The sequence below is a fragment of the Oryctolagus cuniculus genome, chromosome 9 (assembly GCF_964237555.1).
Source record: "Oryctolagus cuniculus chromosome 9, mOryCun1.1, whole genome shotgun sequence".
In the NCBI taxonomy this organism is placed as follows: domain Eukaryota; kingdom Metazoa; phylum Chordata; class Mammalia; order Lagomorpha; family Leporidae; genus Oryctolagus; species Oryctolagus cuniculus.
Window position 1 is genome coordinate 125665270 of NC_091440.1, and position 15236 is coordinate 125680505.

Below are 15236 nucleotides of genomic sequence, written 5' to 3' on the forward strand. Positions count from 1 at the left end.
GATTAACTACTTAAATTTAAAACCAGAACTATGTATGAAACTACTAGAAGAAAAAAAAAAAAGAGGGAAGTGTTTCACCAGGATGTCAGATAAGCCTATTTTTGTTAAGAATCCACAGGCACAGCAACAAAAGCAAGAATTATAGCCAACTACAAACTTCACAGCAAAGCAAACAATCGAGTGAAGAGACAGCAGAATTGGGAACATCTGCAAACTGTCCACGTGACAAGGTATCAATACCCAGAATGTTAGCAACTTAAACAGCAATAAAAAACGAAAATGAAACAAAAACCCTACATAGACCCAATGGGCTACAGTTATGGGAAAAGATGCTCAACATGACTTTTTACCAGGACATGTGGCTCAGAACAGAGAGCTCTCCGGTTACCCTGGTTAAACTACTAAAATGCAGCAAGTGCTGGCAAGGATGTGAAGAGAAGGGAAACTTCACTCAACTGGATCGATTTGTTAGCTTGATTCATTGCTGCAGGCATAGATCAAATTATATTATACTCCATAAATATAATACATATGCTTATTATCCTATTACAAAGGAACGTTAGGGCTGGCTCTGTGGTGTATCAGGTTAAGCCTCTACCTGCAGTGCCCGCATCCCATGGGGTTCAGTTTTGATTCCTGGCTGCTTCACTTCCAATCCAGCTCCCTGCTAATTTGCCTGGGAAAGCAGCAGAGGATGGCCCAAATGCTTGAGCCCCTGCACCCACGTGGAGACCTGAAAGAGGCTCCAGGATCCTTGCTTCAGCCTGGCCCAGCCCTAACAGCCATTTGTGGAATGAACCAGTGGATCGAAGATCCTCCTCCACTCCCCCTGCCTGTAAAATAAATGAATGAATGAGTAAATAAATCTATAAAAAAAAGTCAGTCCTAATAGAGCAGCTGAGACTCCAGCAAGGATTTGGTCTGGAGTGCGTGTGGGCAAAGCGGAAGCAATCCAGAGAACCAAGGGATCCTGGGCAGGTTTAGAAGGATGAGACAAAGAGTAAATAGAGGAACTCAACGTCCGCAGCCAAGGAGCCACTGAAGCCTTCAACACAAAAGCAGGACAGAAACCCAGAAACCAGACTGGAACCCCAAGGCAACACAGAAGCGGCAGGCATGGTTCTTGGTGTCCAGCAAACAGCTCTTAATCAGGAATCTTCCAACTCCTCTGACGACAAAGCTGGGCCCCCTAAACTGGGCAGAGCCGTTATGCAGTGAAGTACCCCCGGCTAAGGAATGAAAATAAATGATTTTTCTCCCCATTCCCCTTCCTGGTCAGAAGGCAGAGGAGAAGGCTCTGAGAGGTGACACCTCAACACTGTCTTTCAAATAAATAAAAAATAAATATTAAAAAAACTTGACATTACACTGCAAAGGCAATAGGATATGCATTTAGGTCGGGGAGAGTCTGGGAGGGACAACGAGGCAGGTTCCTGCTGGCGAGGTTAGGCAGGGAGCTGCCCATCATGGGAGAGGGAAAGCTGAGGCCGGAGAAGAGAGAATCTGGGAACAGAAAATGACCTTTGCGCACATTCTTTTCACCCAAGGTTAAGTAATAATATCCTGTTTTGCAGTTTAAAAATTTGACTCACAGAGAGGTTCCATGAATTGCCAAAGGTCAACCACTTAGTCAATGGCAGAACCAACCATTTTCTAGTGACTCCAAATCCACTGTTTTTCTACCTAATGACAGTGCATTCTCTTTTGTTTTAAGCCTTCCATCCAAATCATGCTCTACCCATCCGAGGATTTCGTCTCTGAAGCAGCAGGGCCAGGCCTTGGGTAACCACATTAGTTCTTTCTGCTTTTCTTAGCTTGTTGTTTTCCTGCAGAGTAATTACAAACTGCTGTATGTTAATGACAATGACTTTCATGGTGTTCTGCTTTTCTTCTAATCAGCTGGGTTTTGTGTTTTCTAACTCCAGCTTTCCAGCACGAGGTTCTCTCGAGTGGGAGTGTTCCTGAGGAAGGAACACTAACTGATTGAGCTTAGCTTAACAGCACAAGGAGCTCTACCCCGTATCAGGTGTAATTGCTTTCAGGTAGCTCTTTCTGGTTGGAAGCCTTACAAACCCCTGTTCTTTCCAAGCCATTTGGAGCCAATTCACAGGCAAAACAACAATGCGGTCTACATAAAAGTCGTAATTCTGATTTCCATGTGTCATCTGCATTATTGCTCAACCCGGTAGATTATTCATAGAAACAGAAATTGGAAAAAGGAAGAAGTTCTTCAGTATGCTTTGATTAAAGATTCACTGAGCACCCCCTACCAGGCCGACGCTTAGCAATTATTCATAAAAACACGCAAAAGTAATGGAATGATAGTTCTTGCTATGATGTGCAAAGAAAATAGATAGTTGTGCTATTATTACAGCAGCACTGCCATTCCCATAAATAACCCAAGGGTCAGATTTCCCTGCGCAGTGAGAGTCATCTCCCTATGGTATATTTAGCTAAGAGAGGTGATCCAGCTCCTATTTGCTTCTGAGTCACCACTGATGGCCCTTCATCTCAGAGTCCTCCTCTCTTCCTTGCCTACCGCCTCTTCAAAGGCTTTCTGTAGAACCAGATCAGGGAGATGGGAAGTGAACCTGGGTAGGCCTTGCTTTCCTTGCACTAATCCACTTTCTGTTAGTTCAACTGAAACATCCAAGAGAAGCAATTGAACAAGGAAGAAGTTATTCTGACTTATAGTTGGAGATTCATAGTCCAAGATGCAGTGACTCCACGGGTCCAGCATGTGACAGAGGCCAGCAGCAGCAGAGCAGGACCACAAGTAAAACCTCACATTGAACAGGGAGGGCTACAGCGTGGCAGCTTGGCTTTATAAAAGCAACCTTCTCTGGAGAACAGCCTTTGGAGGGCACACCCCAATCAGCTAAACACCTGCTACTCCTTTTAGCACCATAATAAGATCACCATGCCTCCACCTTTAATCCATCAATGATTAGCGTAACACTTGGGCTTAAGTATCTGCGTGAGTTTGCATGGCTGAACCCTCTTCAAGCCTTAACAATCTTTATGGCATCACTCTCTATGCTGGCTTCTCACAAAGTTATAAACACCTAGCCTGCTATTCTTAAGCCTTAGGAGAAACCAAAGAGAATTATGATAGATCGTAGAAAAAGATTTTGTTCATCCATTTAATATTTCCATAGTCAAAAGAAAAACGAATCCCAACAGTGGGACCCCGACTCCCCTTATTTCTTGCCCCAGTTCTGTCTCCCCAAGACACAAGGCCCTCCCTTATTTCCCCACCCTCTGTGATCAACACCTACTATGGGGAAATTCCACTGTTTATCCACAGGGGTTATCACCCCAGGGCTCATCCTCCCAACATACATTTTCCAAAATCAAAGCTTATTCTTGGGCCGGCGCTGCAGCTCACTAGGCTAATCCTCCGCCTAGCGGCGCCGGCACACCGGGTTCTAGTCCCGGTTGGGGCGCCGGATTCTGTCCCGGTTGCCCCTCTTCCAGGCCAGCTCTCTGCTGTGGCCAGGGAGTGCAGTGGAGGATGGCCCAGGTGCTTGGGCCCGGCACCCCATGGGAGACCAGGAAAAGCACCTGGCTCCTGGCTCCTGCCATCGGATCAGCGTGGTGCGCCGGCCGCAACGCGCCGGCCGCGGCGGCCATTGGAGGGTGAACCAACGGCAAAGGAAGACCTTTCTCTCTGTCTCTCTCACTGTCCACTCTGCCTGTCAAAAAAATAAATAAATAAATAAAAATAATAAAAAAAGCTTATTCTTGGAACTGCTAAGAATAAGAAAGTCCTCAGCTATAAACTTTACAATGCTGCTCCCATAGCCTCCAAAAGCCCTTGGAGCTGCTTTGCAGTTATTCCGTGAATTGCCCTAATTAATCTCTCAGGCACAGCTGTCCTTCCAGCCCGTCTCTGTGGGTGGACAGACCTCCTACCTAAGCCACTCCTCCAGCACCAGGCCTCCCATCTCAATCGTAGGTGGGTCCTGCTTACATGGCTCTAGGTGGAGAAATGACTTAGGCATATTAATAGATGGAAGTTTAGAGTATCAATCCTTACTACTATGAGCCATGTAGGGTGCTATAAAGCCAATCAGTTTTAATTTCAGTGTTTCAAGAAGGATGGGTATTATTGGAAAATTGTTAGGAGTTGGGCAAGGTTTGAAAGATATGTGTTCAAAATTTGATAGGGGTTTCTTTTTAAATTTTATTTCTGCCTGCTTTGCCACTCTTCTCCTGGGTAAAGATTTATTTATTTATTTTTTTAAATAATTGGATGATCCAGCTCTCTGCTAAGGCCTGGAAAAGCAGTGGAAGGTGGCCCAAGTCCTGGGCCCCTGCACCTACATGGGAGACTAGGAAGAAGCTCCTGGCTTCAAATGGGCACAGCTCCAGCCATTTGGGGAGTGAACCAGCGGATATAAAACCTCTCCATCTCTCTCTCTCTCTCTCTGCATCTGCCTCTCTGTAACTCTGCCTTTCAAATAAGTCAATAAATCTTTTAAAAAATAATAACTTGGATGTTACCAACATTTAAAAATAATTGTCGGGAACGGACACTTGGCACAGAGGTTCAGACACTGTTTGGTCACATCCACAGCAGTGCTAGGATCCACGTTCCAGCTCTGCTCTCCATCCCAGCCCAGCTCCCGGCTGTGGCTTGGCCCAGACACCTGGCTCATGTGGGCATTTGAGGAGCAACCCATCAGAAAGGCAATCTATCGTTCCCTCCCTCTCCCTCTTTCCCTGTTTTTCAAATAAATAAAATCAATTTAAAATTATTGTAAAATGAAAACAGATACTTGAAAAGAAACCCAGTAAAGCAGGCACAGCTCCTTCTCGCTCCTCGGGTGATCTCCCACATGCAGGAACTCACACGTCCTGGCGTTTCAATGCCCCTTTGCCCAAGCTGTGTCAAGGCAGCCACGTAGCCTGAGTGGCCGATGTGAGATGACGACGACTGTGGTGACTAACTGTCCCCTGCGGGAGCGAGCATCGTGGGGACAGCACATTCTCCCCAGCTCTCCCCCAGCCCCCCAGGGAAGGCAGCTATTTCTAGCACACGGCCAGTGGGCTCAGCACTAGGACGCCACTTGTCTCCCATCCTGAGATGTGTCTTCTGACTTGGTTTTCCATAGCTCAGCCTTTATCTCTACTACTCCTGGGTCTGATTTTTCAAAACGTTCATCTATTAGAGAAATGAGGTTCTAATTGTCAGGCCCTTGGTCCTCATAGATTCCAACAGTTATGAACAGACACTGTAAATCTAGTAACTCCAAGGGTACTTCAAAAAGTTCGTGGAAAATACAGACGATGCAAAAACTGCATGTATTAAGAAAAACCACCTGCTTCTAAATACACACTTTTTTTGGTAAAGATTTATTTATGTAATTTGAAAGGCAGAGTTAGAGAGAGGCAGAGGCACACAGAAAGAGAGATTCCGTCTGCTGGTTCACTCCCCCAAATGGCAGCAATGGCTGGAGCTGGGCCGACCTGAAGCCAGGTGCCAGGAGCTTCTTCCAGGTCCCCCACTTAGGCCATCTTCTGCTGCTTTCCCAGGCGTATTAGCAGGGAGCTAGATTGAAATGGACCACAAGGGACTGGACCTGGGGCCCATAGGGGATGCTGGCACTGCAGGTGGCGACTTTACCCACTATGCCGCAGCTCCTATGTTTTCACTTCATTTTCTACCAACGTTTTGAGGTAACCTCATGTGTAGGACGCTAGACTACACAACAGGAATGGAAATAACACAAGAAAGATTTGTGGTTTTGCAAGTTTGGTAATTTGTATCAAGCAGAAGGAGGGAAGCTGGGTGGGTCTTCCCTTCCTTCAGGGAGCTGCAATCACACAGAAAATCACACAGAAAAGTGTAGAGAGAGACTGGGGCAGGTGCTGGGGTTTGGCCCTAGCAGTTAAGACACCACTTCAGATACCGACATCCCATACCGCAGCGCCTGGGTTCGATTCCTGGCTGCAGCTCATAACTCCTGCTTCCTGCTTACCCAGCCCCTGGGAGGCAGTGATGCTGGCTCATGTGGTCATGTCCCTACCACTCATAGAGGAGACCTGTTTAAGGTCCCGGCCCAACCCCAGATGTCACACACAACTGGGGACCAGACCGCAGCTGGGAGGAGCTCTGTCTGCCTTTGCCTCTCAAATAAATAAACTAAAAAAATAATAATAGAGGCTCTCCAGGCCCCAGCGGCTGGTGCAGCTGTGAGAACGAAGCAGGGTTAGAGGAGAAAGACGTTGGCTGGAAGCCTACGATAGAGCTAAGGTTTCAGCTAAACTTTAAGGAAAGGGTGGTCCATGCGTTCCAAAACGTGCAGTGTGCTATTAATGGAAAAGTCAGCACATCAGGCTGATTCTGTTGCAAATAAGTATTTATAATCACATCCTGCAAGTAACCAAAAACTCCATCATTACACTGAAAAATGTGAAACCTGCCGGCGAGGCCGAGTCCCTGGCAGCAGCCGCAACGTCAGCATGTTCTGCTCAGCCGCGGGCGGCACGGGCAGCCCAGCTGGGAGCGATGCTCTCGGTGGACGTGGGAGACATTCTTTCACTAAACAAGTATGAGATTTCAGGAAGTTCAATCTTGAAGCTGATGCAAAAACGCAGGCCTCTCGCCAGTAACCACGGTGCTCGGAGGAACTCACAGCCGCGGGGCGGAGTTGGCTCCACCTGCGTCTGGCCCTGGCATGAGACGGACCAGCAAGTCCGCACTGACACAGAATGGTAGGCACAAACGCACAAAAACGCACACCCTGCACCAGGCCCCAGAGAAGGGAACAGCAGAGTCCCCGCAGCAAAGCACCGAGGGGCTTACACCCTTTCGTGGGGAGGATGCCCTGTTTTGGGTGTCTATGACTTCACGGTCAGCCATGGAGACTTTAAGATTGTTTTTTTTTTTTTTTTAATTTATATTTTTTTAGTTGAAAAGCAGAGACAGAGAGAAGGAGAGGGAGACAAACAGGGTGTTCCTGGCTGCTTGTTCATACCCCAAATGTCTATAATCATCAGGGCTGGGCCATTCTGAATCTAGCAACCTGGGATTCAATCCAGGTCTCCCACATAGGTGGCAGGAACCCAACCACTCAAGCTGTCACTGCTGCCTCCCAGGGGCTGCATAAGCAGGAAGCAGGAGTCAGGCGTGGGGCAGGGCAGGAACCTAGGCACACTAACAGTGGAATCCGGGGGTCTCAGAACTGTCAGGCCAAATGCCGGGCCCAGAGGTTCATCTCTGAATGCCAGTGGCTGACATTAACTAAGAGCAGTACTTTCACTTTCGCTCCTCCCAGCATTGTAATGACCTTGCCTGTCCGATGTTACTGCTCCCTTGCGGAGTTTTCTGGGAGGAAAGAGTCTGGTCCGAGCCAGCCGCACACGTGACTCCGGCCTCCTCGTGGCCAACCGAGCACTTGTATTGCTGTGGGACAGAGAAGTGCTTGCGGTCATCCATCGGGGACTAATTAACACCAACAGCAACCTTACACTTGGGAGACTCCATCTCACCCCCAGCCTCCAGAGCACTCCCATCACGGCCGGTGCTACTCAGGCACAGCTGGAAGACCAAGAGCCAGTGGGCCACATCTGGAACAGGCTGTGCTGGGCAGATCCATCTGGCACCCTCCCCCACCCACATCGCCTTCCTTCCTCTCTGTTTGGGCAGCCTGCATCTGGGAGTCAACACACCTGACTCCTCTATCCAGGTCTGCTGCTCATGGGCAAAGTCCTATCACCGTGCTGGGTAGGACTGTGAATGAGCTGGAAGGAGAGTTCTCTCCACCTCCAAGATCCCATGATTCTGTGACAAGTCAGACCGACAGGAGACGGACACGAGCCTTGCAAATGGAGCCCTGTTCTTCAGGGAACTGAGCGAGTTCCACACTATGGCTACCAAGAGGGTACCGGGAACACCTCTGTGTGTTTCATTCAGGGTTTTTCCAGCGCAACACACACGTGTGTCAGAGTGCAGCATGCAAACACCCAGACCTGTTCAGCTCTGGCTCAGATAATCACCCGCAGACGAAGGAATCCACGCCTTCGGCTAAGTTCTGCTAATTACTTGGACGGTCTTTGGCTAAATTAGATTTCACCAACTGACAGCCTGCAGACAGCATTCGTCCTGAAGCTCTGTTTCACTTGGCTCCTGGAGTGTTTTTAGTTAAAAAATCGATGTGTTGGTATATTTTAAATTGGAGGCACTTTATCTTAAAAGCCAAATTTTCAGACTCTCTTTATAAACCAGAGGCTCTGGCAACCTGTCACTGGCCAATGTGGGCTCTTCTTGATGTGCCTTCGGGAGTGGCCTTCGGCTCTGCTCTGGGGACAGCTGGGGCTGGGTCACTCTTGGACATCCTTGGCCTGTACCCACCAAACGCCAGCAGCATGTTCTGCTCAGCTGAGACAACCAAGTGTGGCAATGCCAAATGTCCCCCTCTGTGGGGAAAAAAAAAATCACCTTGCGATGAGAACCACTTCCACAAGCATTTGAGTAGTGAGTTCTGCCAAATGGACTTTTAGAGCTGGCAAGGAATTTGTCCAACTCTCCCATTTCACAGAGGAGGAAACCAGAGCCAAGCAGAGAGGTTGATAACTTGCCCAGGTGACGCCCCTGCCACAGCTAGTGACAGACCTGGCAGTGGAACCAGCTCCTCCCAAGCCATCTGCAGTTTGCTAGAAGCTTGGCCTGCTGTCGCCAGAGCCCCCACTACTGGCCACATCCCACTAACTTCACACCTGGGTGGAAGGCCCAGCTGTGGCTCTCTTGCTCATGCACACAGCTGAGCTGCTCCCAGCGTGAGCCAAGGCACACGGAGCCGCTCTGCTCCTACCGGGACCCCACCCAGCAGAGGCAGCCCACCTTGTTTCACTCCACAGGAAGGGATGCCCTGTCAGCAACCACCCTGTTCTCACTTCCGCTCACTGAACAGAGGGCTGTCCTCGCTCTGGCCAATTTAGGTCATCAGTCTCTCCCGCATTCTTGGAGCAGCGTTTCCTTTAAAGCCGCTCACAGAACGTCCAGCCAGATAGAAATGTTTGTGTGAAGTCGCGGGTCAGCCTGCAAACGCCCCAGGAATGTGATCACGGCACGGCAGCTGCACGATGCTGTTTACGCCCTTAGAACTCGCTTCACCGTCTCAGGTCTCATCCTGGAGAGAAAACACTTTCAGGAATGTGTTAGGGAGCCCAACAACCCCCTGCCATCGTTTCTTCTGACTTCCAGGTTCCCTGGACCAGGAGCACCCGGCACGCTCATTCAGTTTACACTCTGCCATTCTCTATCCATACGGCTTAACCAGAGCCGTAGCTTTCGTAACTGGAAAACACTGCGTTTGCATGAACGCTAAGGCCCCTGGGCTCTCACGTGGCAGCACTCACAATCCTGCTGCCTCTGCTTGTCACAGGGCCACGTGAGCTTTCCCCCAGTCTTGAGTCCTGCTCCAACTGGTCTATGACATAGAACCCAGAAAACACATACGGAACATCTTCCTCCTTCCCACGTCTTCAAGGCAGATTTTCCTAACTGTCCATGCAGTACTTAGCTAGAAAGTAACTTTGTCAGATGGTACCTTTCCCCTCTGTGTGTGGGTCTGCCCTTCCAGGATGGCCTGCAGAGCATGACAATCATTCGGGAGGGTACTGAGGCAGGATTCCCCAGCTGCTTGCCTGCCTGGCCCGCGTTCCCTCCGGGCAACATGGCAGGTCGCCCCCACACCAGGGTTGAGGGAGCACTGCGGTGTGATCCCCGACTACTCAGTCCTGCTCTCAGGCCCTTGGTTTCTGGTCCAGACACAGCTCTTCCCGGCTCGCCGTCCAGCCCTCTCACCTCCTGATCATCTCTTGCCTAAAGGGCAGGTGGTTCTGAACGACAGCAGCCTGGCCTGTGCCAGCACTGTGTGGCAGGCTGCTTGGGGCAGCCTTGATCGCGGGGTGTGTTTGCACCAGTGGGGAGCAAGAACAGGAGCTCTGAGGCAGGACGTGGAGAAACAAACTGGCTGTCGAGGGAGGGCTGCGATGAAGACCCAGCCGATACCCATCACACTCAGAACACAGAGCTGCAGGCCACACCGGGGACCCAGATCAAGATAATGCGAGGTGCTGGACAAGACTGGGACTGTGGACAGAGCCTCCATCTGGGACCGAGAGCTGAGCAGGGCAAGTCGTGGATCTCCTCCAATCCTCACTCATTCTTCCTGATCCGACCTTCCCTGTGAGACTGTGTGTGGAGGGAGGCAAACATCTCGTTTCCTTTTGTCTCAAGAATGAAATCCAATTGACCAATTTCAGTTTTTGCTCATTAAAAAAAATGTTACGGGGTGAGCAACTGGCACAGGAGTTAAGCCCCTGCTGGGACGTCCACATCCCGGGTCTGAAACGCAGCTCCTCTGTCCCTTCCAGCTTCCTGCGGCTGCAGACCGTGCCAGGCAGCAGGTGATGACTCAAGGGCTTGGATCCCCAGCACACATGCGCGAGACCTGAACCGAGGCTCCCACCTCGCCGTGCCAGGCATGTGAAGAACCAGCTGGCAGATGGAAGAGTTCTGTCTGCCCACCTTTCATACAAGTAATTTTTAAGAATTTTAGGTTAAAATATTATTTAAAGATTTATTTATTTGAAAAGCAGAGTTAGAGAGTAACAGAAGCAGAGAGAGAGAGAGAGGTCTTCGATCCGCTGGGTCACTCCCCAGATGGCCATAATGGTGCAGATCTGAAGCCAGGAGCTTCTTCCAGGTCTCCCATGTGAGTGTAGAGGCCCAGGAATTTGGGCCCTCTTTTACTGCTTTCCCAGGCCATGGCAGAGAGCTGGATTGGAAGTGGGGCAGCCAGAGCTTTAACCAGCATCCATATGGGACACTGGCACTACAGGTGGCAGCTTCACCCGCTATGCCACAGCACCGGCCCCTAGGATAAAATATTTTAAAAGTTAAGTACCAGCACTTTCTCTGAAGGGAGGAAAGAACTTCCACTTTGACTAAATAAAGTTGGAGTTTGTGAACTCAAGAGGCTTCCATAGCCTTGGCAGCTATGACAAGAGCCTCAGGTGATTACTGACATCATAAATAAGAGTGTCAATCGTTAAATCAACAATGGGAGACACTGTGCACCTGCTCCCCATGTAGGACCTCTGCCCTTAATGTTGTACTATGCGAATTAATGGTAAAACTACTACTCAAACAGTATTCTATATTTTGTGTGTCTTTGTGGGTGCAGGCTGTTGAAATCTTTACTTAGTATATACCAGGTTGATCTTCTGTATATAAAGATAATTGAAAATGAACCTTGATGAAGAATGGGATGGGAGAGGGAGTGGGAGATGGGATGGTTGCGGGTGGCAGGGAGGTTATGGGGGGGGGGGGACCGCTATAATCCAAAAGCTGTACTTTCAAAATTTATTAAAGTTTTTTTTTTTGAAGAAAAGATAAGTACCAGCAAAGGAAATGTGACTTCATGTCAAACACTCTGTCCATGTTAATTTAGCGGATCCCAGAAACCTCAAGGGTCAGGCTCTTGCTGGCGGTCCCTGAACACGCATCCTCCCTTTCTTGGTTTGCAGCATCTGCCCTGAGTTCCAGCTCAGTGCACAACATCCCTGGTAAAAACTCCATTTTCCAGCTTTAGTTAAAGATTGATGTCACCACGTGACCAAGCACAAGCCAATGGGATGTGAACAGAAACGGAATAAGCAACTTTGGGCCCATGCCCTTACAAAGAAAGGATGTGCCCGCAAGTTCTCTTTCTCCCTTTGCCTGGCTGGAATGAGCTGGGGGCAGACACCCCAACCGGGACACAAAGACTGTGTTGAATCCGTGAAACGGGAAGGCAGGAGCTGGTCCCCCACTGGAGCTACCTATCCAGCTCCCCCAAGATCATGCTGAGACCGTTATCAGGAGAGACAAACCAACTGCCTCTTATTTTAAGCCACAATGATCCCACCATTCGTTGCAGCAGCCAGACTTGTCTCCTAACTACCACTGGGGTTCATTTTTATACCCTCAGGGAATGAGCCCTGAGCCTCCAGACACAGAAGTGGCTAACGTTGCTCCTGGAGCAGCCCCCTCAAACAGATCAAGTGGGATGCTTTCCTGAGAATTCCTGTCTGATACGGAGCTGCCATGAAATGACACAGCTCTTTCCACCGCACAGAACGAACCCCAGCGCCAGAGTGTGCAGCCGGGAGCATTTGCCTGCTGGCTTCTCCCACGCGTGAGCCACCACAGGGGCAGGCAGCCGAGCGTTCTTCTCGTCCCTTTGTCCTGAGAGTCCCACCACCTCAGAGACTGGGGCTGTCTTCAGCTTAAGATAACCCATATGCGGGTCAATACATCGTAAAAATGATCACCGTTACCCGCTGTCAAGTTCACTAATTCACTGCGGCTTCCATTTGCAATCCTACATGTTTGAAACAAAGTTGTTTAGCACCAACATAGACTATACTCCAAGATATTTTATTTGTTCATCCAAAGTTGTGTGTGTGTGTGTGTGTGTGTGTTAGTATTGCAGGGAGAGCATTTAGTGCAGAGATCAACAACGCTACTCGTGATGTCCTCATTCTGTACCACAGTCCTGGGTCTTGGCTCGGCTCCAGATTCCAGCTTCCTGCTAATGCCCACCTCGGGAGGCAGCTGCGATGGCTCAAGTACTTGGGTCCCTGCCACTCAGTCAGTGGGAGACCTGCACTGAACTTCCAGCTCCTGGCTTCATCCTGGCCCAGCCACGCTCTGGCAGGCATTTGTGGGGAAAGTTAGCAGGTGAACAATCTTTGTCTTGTTGCCTTTCAAATAAAGTGAGAATACATACCTTTTTAACATTGTGTATACTGCATGCTGGGGAGAACTGAGTTGCCAGAGCCACTGTGGCCTCCCTGGGTTACCTTCTTTTTAGGGGTACTGAGGAGTGCTTGTGGCATCCAGTATTTCCCTCCGTCATCCCTGAAAAGCTCACAGAATAAGGGGGACCATGATCTCAGCACCTGCAATGCACGTGCACATTCCTGGCCTTGGTTTATGGACTACGCAGGCAGTGCAGTACGGATATGTCTGTGAGCTGCGACACCATCCATCATCTCTGAAGCCATTTCCAAGTTAGTCAGGCTCCTATGATCAGAGCGAGAGGCTCGGAGAGAAATGCCTGTCCCTTCCGTCTCTTCCATATACACACTGTGTTCACCAGAGAGGACAGCAAAGTGAAGGGATCGTGTTGAGCTCCCAAGGAGGCCCTTGGCTGCCCACTGGGCCCAGCACGGTACGTACCTGCCCTTGTGTTGTACACAATGTTCCTTCACGCATTTCTGCCTCTTCCCACAGTTACCTGTCATTGGTCAAATGCCATTTACCTAGAGTATCTGAGCTCTCATTCACCTTTTAATTTACTTTAAATATTTACTTATTTTTATTTGCAAAGGAGAGAAAGACAAAAAGATGGAGAAATTTCCCATTCATTGAGCTACTCTCAAAATCCAGCTCAGGCTGGATTAAGACCAAGGACAGGAACCAGGAACTTAGCCGTGGTCAAGCACGTGGCTGCCATCACCTGAGCCGTCTCCTGCTGCCTCGCAGAGTCTGCACTGTAGACAACTGGGTTCTGAGCAGAGCTGCGACCGCACCCCAGGCACGCAAACACAGGATGCGGGCATCCCGAGTGGTAATTCAGGCACAGGGCCAGATGCCTGGTGCTTGTTCGCATTTACTGTTCTTCACTGCAGTTACAAAACTGAAGGCATCTCACCCACAGTCTTCAAGCACAGTCAAACAGAGGTCTCACGTTTTCTCTTTCCTCAGTAATTCTTTGCTGCTATGAGGAACACTTACCTATTATGTATTTTTTTATGGTGGTGGAGGGATGACTGTTTTCCTTCCCTTTGTTTATCTGAAAGGCAGACCAGCAGACCAAGAGACCACTCACTCCCCAGGTGGACCAGGCTCAGGCCAGGAACTGGGAACTCAATCTGGTTTTCCCAGGGACTCAACTACCTGTGCCGTCACCAGGGTGAGCATCAGCAGGACTCTGGAGTCAGCAACAGAGCTGGGACTCAAACCCAGCATGGATGTAACTGTCCCCTCTGGTGGCTTACTGCTAAGCCACACACTCAGCCCATGAAGGTGGTTTTTAAGAGATTCAAGGGTGATGCTTACCATCTGCTGGGTCAATGTGAAGACGATGAGTGGTCACACAGCATGGGAGCAAGACAGAATGCATTTATTCAACTGCAAACATTCTTCAAGGATCACTGCAAGCCACAGCCCAGGCACAGAGCTTTGACGAAGAGCCTACCTCTGCCTCAGGAGGCTGAAGACAGATGAGACAGTCAAACGATGAGTGAGTTCATACAGGGTGCTGAGTGCCAGTGCAAGGGACACAGGCAGCGGTGAAACCCATGTTTGTCTTGGCAGGGCCAGGGAAGGGACCCTCCTCTGGAAGGGAGAGTCATATTTAAGTGAGGCCCAAGTAGAAGTTGCCCATGCAAAAAAGTAGAGAAGAGGATTGTAAGACTCCAGAGATGAGATCCATCTGCACAGAGTGGGAGGAGATGAGTAATGAAATATGATCCTGGAGACAAATGCAAAAACCCTATTAAACACTAGGGAGAGCCAAGATATCAAGTCAAGAGAGGCCAGAGGTCAGAGCAAGTGGATTCAGCCAAGCTGTGAGGTTTCACCCCCACCACTGCTGAAGTCTGAGGCTGGTGGAGGAGGGAAAGAAAGCAGAATTTCTCAGTGTCCACCGTGTGCCTGAAACCATGCACTACCTAATTACATTCTCACACAAACCCTTCAGAGTGTCATCAGCACTATTCGTAGCTAACGAATGTGAGTATCGTGTCTGGGATTCAAACTCATGTCTCATTCCAAAGCTGTGTTCTAGGCATCTACAGCAATGACCCCAGCAATGACCCTTGGTCAACCAAGAAAGGGCAGGTTTTTATAAACTTCACAGAAGCTATACGTTTCTTTATTTTTTTAAGGTTAACTTATTTATTTGGAAGGCAGCGTTTTGGAGGGAGGGAGACACACACACACACACACACAGTGCTCGCTTCGGCAGCACATATACTAAAATTAGAAAGAGAGAGAGACAGAGAGAAGGAATTTATCTTCCATCCACTGGTTCACTCCCTAAATGGTTGTACTGGCCAGGGCTGGGCCAGGCTGAAGCTAACAGACAGGGACTTCGTCTGGATCCCCACATGGGTGCAAGGGCCTAGGCACTTGAATAATTTTCTGCTGTTTTTCCAGGTCCATCAACAGGGAA

The 15236-nt window shown here is 49.3% G+C and overlaps 1 long non-coding RNA gene across 2 annotated transcripts in view; it reads right to left on the reverse strand.

Moving 5' to 3' along the window:
* LOC138843894 (uncharacterized) overlaps nt 1-14535 on the reverse strand; it is a 109032-nt gene extending 94497 nt beyond the window's left edge. Inside the window, exon 1 of one of the 2 annotated variants that reach the window (XR_011379045.1) lies at nt 14259-14535. This is a non-coding gene — a long non-coding RNA (uncharacterized lncRNA). Of the gene's footprint in view, nt 1-14119 lie in introns of both variants that reach the window. The other variant, XR_011379046.1, reaches the window with a different exon arrangement.
* Nucleotides 14536-15236: the final 701 nt, after the last annotated feature.